Below are 17,729 nucleotides of genomic sequence, written 5' to 3' on the forward strand. Positions count from 1 at the left end.
GTGAAATGAACCCGAAAATAAGAATTCAAATTTTTTCCTTTCCTGTAATTATTTCTAACATATTTATAAGACTATTTCTTTGTTACTTTGTATGTCCCTCCCCCATGGTATAACCCCTGTTTTCACTGTATTTGATGTTGGTATAATTTGTGGAGGGGAAGGGAAAATTTTTTTTAAATATGTATACAGTAGACCTATCAATGTAAGTTTTTTCCATCATAAACAGAATTTTACAGAAACAAGATGAATAGCAATTTAGGAAACAATAAGGTTTCCTTGTTACAAATAGGCAACCAAGGATATATGCCTGTCTTAAGATTGCATCATTAATTACTTAAATTTACAGGACACTACATGCTTCAGCAGCACATTTACGCAAATTACAATACAGAGATTAACATGGCTCTTGCACAAGGATGATATGAAAATTTGTGAAGAAATGAAAAACAGTTATTAAACAGTTGATTACAAATATACAAGTGTAATTATACATGTAATTCATAGGAATAAAAGTTAGTTTTACACCATTCAATCTTCACCTTTTTATAAAGGCCTTTACATTGCATAACCTTTATAAAAGTTTTGAAATTAAATAACATTTTCATTTTATCCCAAAAAAATAAAATTCTATAAGGACGTAGGAATTAAAGGAATCTTAAACCTTTTCTATATGGAATGCAATCTGAAAGGACACATTAATGAACCTATATATTATAAAACAATGTCGAATTCAAAGTATTATATCTAGGAGAGAATGAACTAGATGATGGATATTATACAAACAGAATACTAAATATTTTAAAATATACTTTTTTCAGACAAGCACCAGAAATATCTTTAGTTTCTCTACTACTCATTTCAACAGATAAGTTAAAATTATTTCTTATTAAAAAATCACAAACGCTACAGAAATAATTATAGATGTATACAAACAACTTGAATGTATATTGACATCAAAGTCAGGCAATTCACTTGGAAGAATACCATGGAATTCATGAATGTTTAAAGTAAGATATTGCTGTTGCTTTGTATTGTGAAAATATTTTGTATGGACACATAGGATGAACTGGCAATTTTGAAATTTAAGAAATTTACCCACACCATTAGGACTTAGGAGAACAAATTGTACAGCTTTCCACAACATCAAAGAGGTAGTGATACATACTTATTCTTTTGGCAATATCAAATGAAGTTTCTTCCAAGTTTTGCTTCAGACCTGGTTTGATATAATGGTTCAACAGAAGGAGATCTAGCATAACTTTGCTATTTCTATTCCCAGCAGCAAAATGCAAGGGGGTCAAGAGGCCTTTAGTCTGGCCATTGATATCTGCATCATGATGAAATAAAGAAGCCACTCTGTTATTATTCCATGTATAAGTACTGTGCAGGGGTGTCCAGCCATTCACAATTATTACATGAATATCTACCTTGAGCCCCCAACTAATGGACAATATCTAAGTGTCCACTGAATGCTTCTCAATGAAGAGGGGTGTACTCATCGTCATCACTAGTATTCACATGAGTGGCCTTTTTGGAAAGTAGTCTCTGCACTGTAGTAAGGCGATTATTTTCAGCAGTCCAAAGAAGAAATTTGCTTGGATCCTATTCCATTTTTCTCTTGCAATTGATACCATTTCTCACTTTTTCATCTTGTTAATCATCTTCATCAGAATTGCCTAGCCAGAGACTTTGAGTGCCAGTGAGTATGAGGTGTCCATGTATTTCCCCAATAGTTCACATTCGATGAACTGGTCAGAAATATCCGGTGAATTTTTGGCATCTGTTTTTTTCACTATTATTTATTTTCTCTTTATTCATTTTTACTATTCTAAATTATTCTAACTGGAGAGTAGGGAATTGATAGAGAGCAGAGGAAAGATTTTCCTCCGTATTCAAAGGTACAGACTGAAAATGAGGACCAGTGGTGTCTTCATGTGCAGCTTATTCTAGGAATGAGAAAATAGGAAATAATGCCTTCCATGTAAATTATTTGGGAAATGGCTGAGCAGAAAGTTAAATGATGCAACCAAAAATATAAAAGCAAAATAAATTAGGATAATTATGAAGCAATCATATTACCTATGAGAACCATGAAAAGGGAGAGAGGAAGAGACAGATGTGCAATGATCTAGCTAGCCAAGAAATTCATCCCTCTGTTCATTTTATAGAGCAAACAATTTCATTTTTTAAAAGAGATGGAAATAGAATTTAAGATCAGATGTCTCCATTGTTTTTAATTATATTCTTATTATCTTAAATACTTGGACAATGGAATTTCCATTCAACAAATCAGTTTTTTTAAGTATAATGGATCTTTATATAACTTTTCCACATCCTTTCAAACCTCACCCCACTTTAATTTTTTCTAGTTTCATACTATCTGCATTGAATAATATACTTTCACTCTCTTCTTCCATAACTCTCTTTATTCCTTCCTTTTGACTTCCCCTCACACCTTCCAAGTGATAGTTTCCTGACATATATTTTATTGGATTAAAAGTTCAATTTTATAAGAAAATACACTTTTGAAATACTCCTCTGCAAATATCATGCTTTGGTTAATATTTTTGTGTAAACTTGTATAAAGTTCTAGCTTCCAAATATGAGACATATTGGTTCTTTGTTTGTCTGGCTCTGACTTAGCTCATTAATATATTTTTAGATCTATCCATTTCGTTTCAAATAATGTAATAGTCTTCAAAATGGATAGGTGCAATCCAATTGTGTATATGTGCCACACTTTCTCCAACCATCACTCCTCCAAAGGGCATCTGGGCTGTTTCCGTAACTTTGCTATGATGAATAGTGGAGCAATGAACATGGTTGTGACAGTGATTTTACTGTAACCTTTTGGAAGAATTCATCACTACCATTATGGGAACAATCCTCTAGCCAGTTTTCCAGAATAAGCACATCCTTCCCTTCATCCTCATCCCAATGTATTGCAAGTCTTCAAAAACACACTTCCCCCTACAGGTCTCAATAAACTAAAACCACACTGTGCCCATATTCTTTCAATACATTATATCATAAATGTACATATAATTTAGTGAGAACCTTCTATGTATTTTCCTAATGTGAGAATGAAGGACATGACAGAGTAAAAGTAAGAAGTATGCAATTTAATTAGCTATTATCACATTTAAAATCATTTTCAGCTCTAATTCATAGCCTCACATAATATTATTATAATCTTTATTTGGTTACTTCATCTAACCCATAATTTGTAACAGGTGAGTTAAAAACAAAGGCTAAAAGTGTGGTTTGATTTTGACACTCATGTGTGAGGTTGCACAATATGGGCAAATAGATGGATTGGAATTAATAGCTCTTATCCATTTTGTTAACGTAGAGATGGTTTTCCCAAAGTGATTTTCGCAATTCGTATTCCATTCACCAACAAGACAAGTGATAATTTCCTTTGTTTTGCTCCTTATTAATTTTAGTTTCCATTTTATTTTATAATGGATGATTTCATAAATCTACTGTAGATACAAAAATATGTTAAAGTATTTCTATCTGTATGCATTGATATATACAAACACACATATATTACACAGATTATAATGATAATGAATAATTTCAAGAACTGTACAATTTACTAAATTATGAAAAATATCGGCGGCTATTGCCTGGCATCCTGGTTGCTCGGGAGGCTGAGATCTGATTATCGTGGTTTGAAGCCATCCTGGGCAGGAATGTCCAGGAGCCTCTTATCACCAAACAACCAAAAGAAAATCAGAATTGGAACTGTGGCTCAAAGTAGTAAAATGGTAGCTTTGCGAGAAAAATCTCAGGGACATCATCCAGGTTCTTATTTCAAGAAGTACAATCTACCCAAATAAAATCTATTCAATTTACACCTGTGTAAGTAAAGTAATTCCATCACCCAAATGCACAACCATGCTCATTTGCAAGGTAACTCTATTTTGTCTGAAGTACCACAAAACATTTTCAGTTAAGTTGAAAGCATTGTACCATGGGTATATTCTATCTCTCTCATGCATTTTTCCACTCAAATACTCAAATCTTACAATTATTCCACTTATTTAAAATCATAGCTTTTTACTTTAATACCCATAATATTAGAGTTTGAATTGAGTGTCTTGTGCCCCCTAAATGGGTGTTCTTACCACTTTGTCATGTCTCCAGCCCTAAATTATCCTGATTATTTTTCAGATACTGATCTTGGGCTCAGTCCACGTTATGTTATTCTTCCTGGAATTTAGAATAACAGGTACGTGTCATTGTGTAAAGATCTTTCTGTCCAGTCTGGGCTTTAACCTCTATCCTCACAAGAGTAGACTCAAATGTAGTCAGAATTTTCATAAGTTTGTCATAGCTGATGTTTTTTTTTTTTTAAGTCAGGTCATTTTCTGCAGGTTTTTGAGTACTGAATTAATTTGTTTTCTTGGGTTGTTTTGTTTCATTTGAATGTATGTGTTGAGTTGTTCCTCACTTTTCTGGTTTCTTTCAATCAAGTTCTTACCTAATGTGCTGAGAAACCAATCCTTATTTTTCACGATAGTCAATCTGAACATGATTTATTCCAAAGCAATTTGAGTAATATTTAAACACCTTCATCTCTATGAATGGTATATAAATGATAAGTGCTGCGAAGGGTCTTTTCATTTTCACAGCAATCTTTGTCATACACAGACAGATCATGAAATATATGAAGATAATAAAACTACAGATGCTAGCAAGAAGAAGGAAAACCTATTATTAATTGTTTGAAAGAGGCTTCCCTTCTAGTGAAAGAAATATGTTGCTTGATGTAGGATTTCTCAAATTATATTGCTAGGATGAAGCTAAACGATCATCTAATTCTACAGAATTGAGGGCGAAGAATCAAACTCCTGAATAATTTACATTTGGGTCAAATAAATCATGTTTCCAAAAAGAGAGTTGACTTTAGAGAAACATGAGGAGTTGTAGGTAAATAGGTGCTTAGCTGATTTTGTTAATTTTTAAACTAACACAGGGAAATAGAGTACTGCAAGTTAAAAAAAAAACTTCGCATTGCAATACTTATGTTTGTGTGTGTGTGTGTTTGTGTACACATGCACATGTATACACGCACGCGCATGTGCAAGTGCTCATTCATTCATCATCTCTATGCTTCTGTGACCTAGGATATTGATTTACCACTTGAGCCATTGTTCCACTTCTGTATTTTTTGGAGATAATCGCATTTATTTTCATGATTGGACTGGTTTTGAATAGTGGTCTTCATATCTCAGCCTCCAGAGTAGCTAGCTAAGCTTATTCAGCCTCCAAGTAGCTAGTTTAAATTGGTCCTGTCCTCTGTGCTTCACTGCTCTTTTATTCTTGTCCTGAGGTGTTCACATGCGTAAGTCATAGATATGTCTAGTTGCTTTAAGAAATACTCTTACTGCTTGGTACCAGGGGCTCCCATCTGAGCTCTTAACTACTGAGGAGGCTTGAGAACAGAAAGTTTAGTGGACTTCCTTCTCAATCTATAGCTGGGTGCATTGGATCATTTCCACCATCCTGCACTATCCACAGGTTAAGATTGGAAGGACTACAGAATCCAAGCCAGTCAAGGTAGGAAGCAGGACAAGTTGGTGTGCAACTCGTATGCCATTGATAATGGGAAGGCTAAAAAGACAGATCAGGTGCATGTTCTTGAGGAAAGGGAACCTCTATCCTAAAATTAACCACTGATATGACACCAGTCTAACAAAAACAATTCCCCAATTTGAACACAATTTCCCACAACCAAAATAAGTATATACATTAACATCCAAAACAGTACAATCTGCTCTTTGTTCTAATATCAGCTTCTTCTGATTATCATATGATGTGACAGAATTGTTTCTTCATTAAACTTATTATATATTTTAAAAGACCTAGAAAATTCTTTCTCACTTATTAAGTGCAAACGAATGGCAAATTGCCTCATTTCTTACAAATTTGACTACCCCTATAAATTTATCGTATGATTATTATTAATAGTAATATATTCTGATTTATTACTTTACTTTGTAACAGTTTTTAAACTTTTGGCTTCTCTGCTGAAGTTGAAGTATTTAGATAGCATCATCAAATTATATTACTTGGGTACTTAGGTTAGTTTTCTAAAAAGTTTTAACCAATGGCTTCTAGTAATTACGTTTTGTTTTAGGGGGGGTCCTGTCATGGAACCTGAACTCTGGGCCTGGTTGCTGTTCCTCAAGGCTAGTTCAAGGCTAGCACTTGACCACTTGAGCCACAGCACCACTTCCAGCTTTTTTTCTGTTTATGTTTGCTGAAAAATCGAACCCAGGGCCTCAAGCATGCAAGGCAAGCGCTCCACCACTGAGCCACCTCCCATGCTCTCTACGAAATCTTAATTGGTATGTTATTTAGTATATTTTTAATTTCAATTTAATTTTATTGTAAAGGTAATGTACAGAAGGGATACAGTTACATAAGTAAGGTAATGAGTACATTTATTATGGAAGAAACATTGTTATCTCTTCCACTGATTTTTTTGCACACTCAAAAAAAAAACCTACTGATGTTTTTCCTGTCGCTATTGACCAATGGGTACTGTTCTTTCTTTGTTCATGCATTTTTTATTATAAAATTGATATACAGAGGGTTTACAGGTACTTAAGTCAACTATAGAGTACACTTCATTTTATTTTGTAAATTTCAAATTTTGAACTTAATTATTTTCTATTGTTTCTTTAGGGTAATTCTTTTTTCAGAGTTGTAGGAGTAGTTAATTTAGTTTTGCATAATTTTAACACATGTAAATTATTCAGACATATAGTTTGATTTCAAAATAGTTAACATGTGAATATTTAAAAATTATTTTCTTAAATTTTCTATGGTTGGTGAATTTAAATAAATTTATTTTCTTTAGTTCTAAACATATTTGCCCATTTAACAAATAGTGTATTTTCAAGAAGCACATACTTTATTTAAAAAGGTCATTATTTGGAAATATTTTACTTGAATTAAAAAAAATGTTTGAGCTGGGCATAGTGATTTGTGCTTTCCATTTTTCTAACTACAATGGTAAGTATAAATAGGGTTTGTAATTCAGGAGAGACTGAGAAACTATGAGACCTTATCATAAAATTTCCAGAGTGAAATGATTAGAGATATAGTCATCCCTAGCAAGATATAGAGCACCTGGTTATCATATTCTAAATCTTGAGTTAAAACACCAGTAACATCAATCTTTTGTCTAAATAAAAGGACACATATTTCAAAATGTTTATTATTTAAAACTTGTTTGCAAATTTCTCATGTCTTTTATTTCTGAATTTTCAATGTACTTAACCTATAAGATTCCAAGTATCTTGTGACTATTTTATTTCTACTAAACTTTTAAATAGTATGAGCAATATTGTGATTTCATATATTAAAATACTTTTACTATTTGTGATAATTTCCTCTGTTTAATATGATAATAACAAATGTGTGTATGTGGGATGTGTGTGTGTTTATTTGGTTTTTGTGTATGTGTGCTTTGTGTGTACTTTCTAATGCTTGGGAGATCACACAATTGCTTCACATAAGTTAGGCCAATGTTTTACCACTGAGCTATACTATCTAGTTATAATACAAATTGTATTTTAAATTATGACTTTTAAATTTTCATTCATAGTATGTTTTTTCAAAATTACATGATAAAATGTGATCCATCTTCTATCCACATTAGCACTTGCTATTGTTATTCTTTCTCTGATTTTTTTAGAAATTAATTATATTCCTATTACAACTTCTTTACATTGTAACAGATCTATATGATGCTTTATTTTCTATTTTTTTCCCATGTTATCTGACTTTCAGTCCAAACTATCAGGTGGATTAAAAAGAAACTAGATTCAGGACACTTTATTTTTCTCCTCTTTTTTGAAGTCTTTCTGTTTTTTGAAACAATACCAATGACATACAGCTCCTATGTGGTCCACCATTCTTCCTTCTCACACTCTCTTCTGCAGTACATCTCAAGTCGTCATCATTCAGCTTGATTATGCTGTACTGTTATCTAAATCTTAACTCATTTCTAAACTAATTTTAGTTGCATTGAGCAGTATCTAAAGACATTTTCTATATATAATATCATGGGTTTGTATTTTCACAAGTTGTAAAATATGAGTGACTATCATATATTTAGATAGCTCTGTAGAATATTGGTCCACCTGCTCAATAATCTCGTATGTAAATTCAAGGAATACAGGTCAGTCAGAGCAATCTTGTAAAATGGTGTAGCTTGAGCCTTCATACTAGCTTTGAACAGTATTACCATTTTTAGTAGTGAAGACAACATAGTTCTACTTTAAGAACAGACACATAGAAGAAGGTAACAGATTTGTCAAAAATAATTTCTTAGTTTTATGGTCCACAGATTTTTAAAAGAATGCTATGATTTTATGAAATAAAAACAGAATCTTAACTGGTTTTATTGGCACTATTGCCTCTCTAGACTTCAAGAATGATCTTAGACTACTACCTCAATACTTTGTTTGTTTGTTTGTATGTCAGTCATGGGGTTCGAACTCTGGGCTTGGGCACTGTCCATGTGCTCTTCAGCTCAAGGTGAGCACTCTACCGCTTGAGCAACAACAAAACTTCCTGTTTTCTAGTGGTTTATTGGAGATAAGAGTCTCATGGACTTTCGTGCCCGGGCTGGCTTTAAACCACGATCCTCAGATCTCAGCCTCCTCACTAGCTAGTATTACAGGCGTGAGCCACCCGCACCTGGCCTACCTCAAACCTTATAAAGAATGATTATCAAACTAAATGTGAGATTTAAAAACCAATAAAACATAAATGTAAAATTTCATGATATTGATCAGTAAAGGTTTCTAAACCTTTGATATGGAAAACATTAATGGCTAAAGAAAAGCAAGAACTGGATTATATCAAGTGATAACCTTTCATAATTCAAGGGACACTATAAGAGAAATGAAAGCATATCCAACAGATAGAGTGCATATATTTGTTCATGCTACAATGTTAATGCTACAATGATTCTTAAACTTAAGTATTTTTATGTCTTCTAATTGTATATAAATTTTTTTCCTGAATAGAATATTTCTTTAAGTAACATATGTAAATTAATAGTCAATAGGAGGAGCATATGAAATAAGATTCTCTTTAGTGTCTAAGAAATAATAAAAAGAAAACTCACTAGTATGACCATTATATAAAAAAGGACGCAAAATATAGTAATGTATTTGTGGATAAATTGATATACTTCTCATAGTGATCGATTTGTATAATACTGCAATCATTTTAGCAAACAAGTTTTTAAGTCTTCAAAAGATGAAAGATAATTGTATAGGATCCAGACATTACACTTCTATGAATGTATTAAACAGAAGTAAAAAACTTTTTTGGACACAGAATGTAGTTAATTGACAGTTAACTTGAATAGTATGTGTGAGACCCTGGAAATGATCCCCAAAAACAAATTTTGAAAAGACACACTATAGAGGATGTATGCTGGGCAAATTCCTGTAACTGAATTTTATATCTATTTTAATGTCTGTTCTAAAATTTACAGCATTTCTATTTGAAGAAATGCAAGTTTGTGAAAATTAGGCTTTGGAAACCTATGCAAGTACAATTCACTTCCAAAGGACTAATATGTATACAATAAAAGGAAATAATATATTGTAAGTGAATTGCATATCAGGAAAAAAACTATTGTTAAAACTTCTTCACACAAAATGCAGAACAGCTAAAAAGATGTTTTTGGTGTTGGCTAAAAACTCTTTGTAAACTGCTGCATTTAAAACAAAGATGTGATTTCTGTTTATTTTGAGGGTAATTTTTCCGTTTGAGGTTATACAGAGATAACTCAATCCAAAAGTATATGTGATAAGTGGGATACCTAGGAATTATGCATCACTTCTGAGAAATTTATTTTATTTTTTATTTTTTATTGGGAAAATACTCTACAGAGGGGTTACAATTACATGGGCAAGATAATGAGTACATTTCTTATCAAGCATTATAGCCTCCTCCTTTGTTTCCCCTTCCCATCCCTTCCCATCCTCCCCCGCCGCCCCACCCAATCCTCCCCGTTACCCCCACCCCACAAAAGTTGTAAAGTTCATTTTTTGACATAATGACTGGTACATCTCATTGTTGCAATAGGTCCACATGTATCCCTATTTTTCCCATGGCTTCCCTCATTTGCAATATGTAGTATATATTTGAGCCAAGCAGAAAAGGTCAGATAATGTGATGGTAGGGAAATGAACCCTAAGTTATGTATTCAAATGTTTTTTTTTTTTTTTTTGCTTTCATGCGATTGTTTCTAACACATTTATATGATTATTTCTTTGTTGTTTTGTATGTCCCTCCCTCACACTATAACCCCTGCTTTCACTGTATTTGATGTCTGTATAATTTATGGAGGGGGAGGGGAAAAACTTCTAAGTAATTGAGAAACTTTTCTGGAAGAAACTTTTAGCAAATGATAGTAGACACAAATCTATGCATTTGCATTTTATGAAAGTCATATGTTACTTGTTTAATCCAATTGCTTATCTCTACCTTGATAGGAAAAACCTGTTCTCAAGATAAGAGCCAAAAGCAGTGAAAAGAACAAAATACACAATAATCTTGATATATTTTTGACAGTAACAAATGAAATAAAACAATCCCACTTAAGGAACTCCAATATTAGTGTATGTGAAGATGTTCCTGAATGCCAATATCCATTAAATTTTTGGAATTTTAATTTCTACTAACATATGAAAATAAGAACAAGAAAACAAATATAGACTTAGAGTGAAGCAGCATTGAAATCATTTTCTTAATTGTTTTGAAATTTCAAAAGAATTGATTCTCCTTTGCTTTGGAAATCATTTAAAAATATTTATCACTTATGATAATTCAAGTAGCAAGCAACAATAATTTTATATAATCATTATAAATATAATTTTATTACTATTGTAAAATAGAATAAAAAACCAGTCCCAATATATGACCTACCTATCATTATTCTTAAATTCTAATCATTACCTAAATACCTTAAACAATCTAAATAGTTATGTCTTTAACATAGATGTAAATATTCTATACATTTTAACTTAACATTTTCCAGGGGTGTGTATTCATGTTTCTAAGAAATGTTCACAGCAGTTAAAAGATGCTTTTGTGAAATTAATGTGATACAATTCGTTGTGGGTGTTGTTTGCAAGGCCTGGGCATTGTCCTTAAGCCTTTTTATGCTAAAAGACAGCACTCTACAACTTGAGGAAAAGAGCTAATTCCTGTTTTTACTGGTTAATTGGAGATAAGAATCTAACAAGTACTTTTCTGTCTGGGCTAGTTTCGAAAACAATTCTAATATCTCAGCACCCACAATACCTTGTATTATAAGGGTGAGTTACCGGAACTTGGTTTCATGAAGTGTTTTTTTTTTTAATTTTAATTATGTTTTAAGATGTTTGTTTCACTATTATGTATATCATTCTGCAAATAAATTTAGATATATGTATATATTTCTGATGACAAATAATCTCTAAATATGTACTATTCTACACATAACATTTACATATATATATGTATATATATATATATATATATATATATATATGACAGATTCCCTCTAAAACTTTTATGTTACTATTTTTGACATTTTTCATTTCAAAGGTACAGTCAATTTTTCTAAAAGTTTCCTAGAATGAAATAACTAAGATTTCAATATAAAGTAGAGTTTATTACTTTCAAGGGAATTTTAGATATACACATTGTAGTAACATTTACAGTATATTACTTGAAAAGGTTCTGCCCAAACTCTTAAATATTTGTTTGTAGTTCAGGAGAGAGAGGAAGTTAATTCATACTGATTAGGAATTTGCAATGCTTCAAAAAATCTATTCCATAATTTGTTATAGGCACATAGTCAAGCTACCTGATATGGTTTAGGGGTTTTTGTTTATTTGTTCAAAATTTCAATATGGATGCATGCTCAGTGGTAACATTAAAATTATTAATCTAAAGACAAATAATAGTAAAATCATAGACACATATCCGACGTTCAATAATTAGCACTTATGATGCTAATAATAATTTGGGTGGAGAGAATGATGACCACAGTGTATCCTGATAATGACGATGTTGTGATTGAAAAGGAAAAAAAAAAACTTTAGATAACTTTGAAGCTAAATTTCCCACGTTGAATGCATAGTTATTAACAGCGTTGGATTACATAAAATAACAATAACAAGAGGAAGGCTGGGAAGGTGGCTCAGTGGCAGAGTGCTGGCCTTGCCTACATGAGGCTCTGGGTTTGATTCCTCAGCACCACATAAGCAGAAAAAGCTCAAGTGGTAGAGCGTTTGCCTTGAGCTGAAGAGCTGAGGGACAGTGCCAGGCCCAGAGTCCAGGCCCCATGACGAACCAAAAACAAAACAAAACAAAACAAAACCAGAATAAAAAGAGGAGAGTTTCAATATCAAGAAATCAATCAAATAAACAGGTAGAGACAGTAAAAACCCTAATGTTATTCCAACAGTCTTTCTAAGGTATACTCACTGTTCTTGGTGGTATTATTTGCTTATAAATAAAATCATTTATTTCCATATTTTGATTGGCTACGATCTAGATTTCAACTTAGTGTGATTAATTCAAATAACATTCTCAGATAGATACTTTTCCAATGATATATTAAGAGTATGTTCTTCATTACAGCTGTAAATACATGACAAATTTTACATAATAATACTTACATATCTGCAGTTACCATAAAAGGACACAAGCTGCAGGAGTTAAAATTTATTTTTATTTCTGCATGAAACTATTTCTGACTTTATACCAACAAACTGAATTTGACACTTTCCTTATTTGTAAGCTAAGGCAGGAAAAGTAATGACTGTTTACTTTCTTTTGCCTTGCTCTAGAGGTCAACAAATATATTCTTCAATATTTCTGGTAGATTATATCCATTTACAGATGAGAAATGTAAGACCAATAGTCAATGCTGTGAGTAAATAATGTAGTAGAATTTTTGTCTGAGTTCTTCACTCTGTGTGCTTACAAGGAGAGTCATTTGGTGATGGAGAGGACCAATATAAAAAAGACTGTGGGGGAAAATGCATACTTTGTAAACAATTGTTTTAGGACTGAGTGACTGGTGATGAGTATTTGCAATAGGCTGGTGTCAGGGGCATAAAAAGGAGTACATAGAAATTACATTAGTGACAGAAACTGAGAAAATCTTGATCATTCATCTTATCTAATGGATCGAGGTAGTGTAAGAGTAAATCTAAAGCTTTTCCACATCTCTGTCTCCTAACTGTGTTAGTTACATTCTTGGTGATAAGGACTACAGGTGGAAAAGATGGATTTAGAGGAAAAAAAACTCACTGATAGTTCTAAGGTTAATGTTAAAGAGATGCAAAGATAGGTCTGTTTGGACATCATCAAAATATTCACGACCATGAATATGAAAAATAATAATAAAATCAGGGACATTATTAAAGGGAAGAGGAAAAGGAAAGTTCTGATGAATGTGTGAACAATGTGAGTACCAGTGTGGACAAGATTGGAGGAAAGCGATAAATAAGGAAACAAAAAAGTAACAAACACAGATTTATAGAAGAAAGGGAAGGAATGAATTTTCAGGAAGATATTGAAGGAAATCTACTATTTGGATTTGAAAAGTAAATGGACATAGACAAATTCAATAAGAACAGTGTTTTGGTGAAAGTCATATTGATAAAATGTTGAGATATGAATGTGAATACATAAAATTCTGGATCCATTAATTTAACAGATCCTATTGATTCTAAATGTTGGGAACAAATGCTTAAATCCTGACCTTAGAAATGTTACACAGATCTAAATATCATGAACTTTTCTTAGTGATATTCTGTGAATATTTTTGAAAACTTTATTTAGCCAGGAGATTATAGATTGAACTACAGCACAAACAAGCCTAATTGGTGCTACAGTTCCAATTAGTGACCCATCTATCCATATCAGTTTGGGATTTTATTGAAAAATATTTAGATATGTTTGGATATCTTATCAGCCTACTCATTATAAATGTAGGACAAGTAAAACCAAGTATTAGGTTAAACATACAGCTTTACTGATGTGACTGAAGACTCCTGGAATTGATTCCTCTTTAGAACAGAAAATGCCTCAATAGCCATTGACACATCATAACTTCCATATACACTATTGAAATCTAATTCTTGTTAGGTATATCTCCATGCTGTGTGAACAAACCTGACACAAATTCTTTTATGTAGGAAAATGTTCTTATAAACTTCAAGCTTTTAATGAATGGAAAAGTTCAGACATTACTCTCACCACTAGGATTAAATGACTAAAAAGATAAGATATTCTGATTTAATGTCTTTCTTTCACTTTCTCATACACATTGTCAAAGATTGAAGGATTCTGATTTAACAATAATACAATCTTGACTTGTATTAACACAACATCTAGGATCTAATGTTAATTCGGATACTTACTAATTAGCTCCAAATTTTGTGGATATTTATATTTCTCCTGGGTAAACTGATGAACTCCAGGAAAATGTCCCTAAGGAGCCTTTTAATTCTAATATCACTGTCTCAAAATGCTTTAAATTCTACATCCTTTAATGTGGGCATAGGGTTATATTGTGGAACTTTTCTTCTCAGAGAGTTAGTATTATCCTATTGCTTAACATGGACAAAGAACCTTCATACACAGACTGGGCCTGTACAAATAAGAAGTGGTAGTTGAACAATGTTCTGAGCAGTTTGTATAGAAGAAATGGAAATAGAGCAACTATGAACTCAAAAGGCATATGCAAAGAAGACAAAGGCACAAAGTAGAATGTGCCAAGGAAAGCTGAATTATAATTTCAAATAATGTGCTCAGGTGTGAGTGTGTGTTCAAAGTACAGATTCAGACAATGTTAGTTGGATATCTTGGGTGGAAAACTGCTTTAAACTATTCTGGGCTAATTGTACAAGTAGAAGCCCCTAACTCTGAATCTAATCAGCCACAAAATCATCAACTTAGGGACAATTTTCCAAGTACAAAGTGAGAATAAAAGGGCTGATCACAATTAGTGTTCAAGTTGAAGCAATTTCAATCACATAACTTTTCTTATAAATGTTCATTTATTTTGGATCATTAACTAGGGAAAAGCCAAGTAAATATTTTGCATGTACCTAAATTAAGTGGGACGTATTATATTGGTTTCTCTTTAACTTGGAAGTTATAGATTATGTTTTTTTATTCTCTAACTTGGGACAATGATCTGCTGTCAGTTATTTTCTTCTCTTACCCTTCTTTTGCCCTTCCACTTAGATAATTATTATTTAAAGAGACATAATTGAGCTTGCATTTCTAAATTCTTCAAAATTATCTGAACTACTTCATACTTCTGGCAGCCTCCTATATCTTTCTCAAGGGAAATATTTTGTCACTACCACTTTAGTCCTACATGATATTGGATATCTTCCTGCTTAATTCAGTGAAAGATATACATTAGACTCATCCTATATCTCAAAACTTGTACCACCATAAAATATTATCTTACTTAGAAATCATGATATTATATCTGGTGAGGTGGAATCTGTCATTTTTGAATGGCCTTAAGTGATATTTACATGCAATCATGTTTTAAACCAATATGCCACTCAGTAGATGAACAAATTGACAAAATGTGGTTTATATATATACGGAGTAATCCTATGCTTCCTATTCATAAGGAAATGGAAAGACTTGGAAAAATCCTACAAAGAAAAATAAGTAAGACACAAAGAAACAGATTCCATGGTTTCCCTCATTTGTAATAGGAAAAAGTTATTAATAATAAAAATTAATAATAAATAGGAAATAGTCCTAGCAGATGAGTAGAATGGCTCAATAGCTAGGTATAAATGACCATATAAAATGATGCTGAGCAAAATAATCTCCTAGATATGGAAAGAGAGGTTTTTCTTTGTGGATGTTGTTTTTAATATACTATGTGATTTCTTTTTTCTTTTGTGTTTTCCCCTATGGTTTGGCCACTGTTGTATTTGATTTCAGTATTCTGTGTATTGTATATACATTTATGTTCATTTGGCAAGGGAAGCAGAACAATAAAATGGCGAGACAAAGGACAAAAGGTTAACCAATGCAATAGCCATACTCACAGGACAACATGTTGGAAATTGACATTATAACTTGTAAGGGGTATGGGGTAAAGAAAAGTGTGAGAAAAATGAGGGAGGGGGTAAAAATTTTGACATGTTATGTATTCAATACCTTACAATTACTGCAACCTTTTCTATATATGACCTTAATAAAATTAAGTTAAAATGAGCTGCATAAAATATAATTTCACTGTATTGGTAGAGTAAATATTATTCTATGTGTATTACCTTTTTAAAAAATGAACATTTTGGCTGCTAACTTGAATTTACTCTTTCTTTATCAGAGGGACATCAACTGGAATGTTATCAAACTATACAATATTTTCAGAATATACTTGCCATTACTTTGAAAAAATATTATTTTCGTATTGTCTCATACTAAAACAGAAAACAGTTCAATTCTATGGAAACTCCTAACTGAAAACTGAAAACTGACTAATTGTTAAGAGGACAGAATATATCTGTTCCTCAACATTCCTAAGACTACTAACTACTCATTTTCAAATTCTGAACATGCCATACCAGAGACATTCAAAATAGTACCTGTTTGCATTATATTTAATTCTGCAATAGATGCAATTTTCATTGAGGCATTACATATTTAAAAGCCAACAGAAAAAATAGACACGTTCTTGTAGAGGATAAAACTATGAAGTATCTATAATAATTAATTCCTTTTTTTTTTGGTCAGTCATGGGGCTTGAACTCTGGGCATGGGCGCTGTCCCTGTGCTCTGCAGCTCAAGGTGAGAGCTCTACCGCTTGAGCCACAGTGCCACTTCCAATAAATAATTCCGTAAGAGTAAACATTTGTTCATCAGAGTAAGCTATTATTTCTATAAGAATCAATCCCAAGTTTTTATGCCGTCAAATCATCCTAGCACAACAATTTCCAACTTGTAAGGTGTGCCTTAAAATTCCCTAAATTCACATCATGACTACTTTATCACTATTGTGAAAAAATACTACACTTCTGCTAATGTCATGCCCTTCCTATTGTGGAAAGAATACTACACTAAACTTTCCTATATCATTTTCCCCGCAGTGGTTTTCTTGAGATCCGAACACTTGCAAATATTATTTATTTTTATTTTTATTTATTTTATTATATATATAATCTATCATAGATATTCAAGAGATCTGTATATCTTAATATTAAGATTTCAAGATTATGGTTGAAAGCCCACCCAGGCAAGAAATTTCCTTGAATTCTTATCTCCAATAAACTCATAAGGAAAAGCCAGACCCAAGTGGCACTGAGGTTCAAGTTGTAGAGCAATAGCCTTGATCATAAACAGGCTCAGGGACAGTGCCCGAGACCAGAGGTTAAGCCCTAGGACAAACCAATCAACAAAAACAAAATAAAAACAAACCTCAAACATAGCATTTTTCTCATTGTATACAGAGGTACATAATTAAGGAAATTTCTTCCTGTGATATGTATAGGTAGAAAAAAAAGATGTCACCCAATTACTCTTCATACCATGTTACACCAAAGTCTCAAAAGATTGCTCTGTTTCTATATTTATAAATTAATACAATCAATTTGTTGGCTATTTGTCTAGATTATTCACATTATCATTTTACACATGAACTGTTGGAATTA

The 17,729-nt window shown here is 32.2% G+C and overlaps 1 pseudogene; it reads left to right on the forward strand.

Moving 5' to 3' along the window:
• Positions 1-354: 354 nt before the first annotated feature.
• On the forward strand, positions 355-454 carry LOC138808713 (U6 spliceosomal RNA; annotated as a pseudogene).
• The last annotated feature ends 17,275 nt before the right edge of the window (positions 455-17,729 follow it).

This window comes from Dipodomys merriami, unplaced genomic scaffold, assembly GCF_024711535.1.
Source record: "Dipodomys merriami isolate MVZ:Mamm:240054 unplaced genomic scaffold, mDipMer1.0.p SCAF_47, whole genome shotgun sequence".
Lineage (NCBI taxonomy): Eukaryota > Metazoa > Chordata > Mammalia > Rodentia > Heteromyidae > Dipodomys > Dipodomys merriami.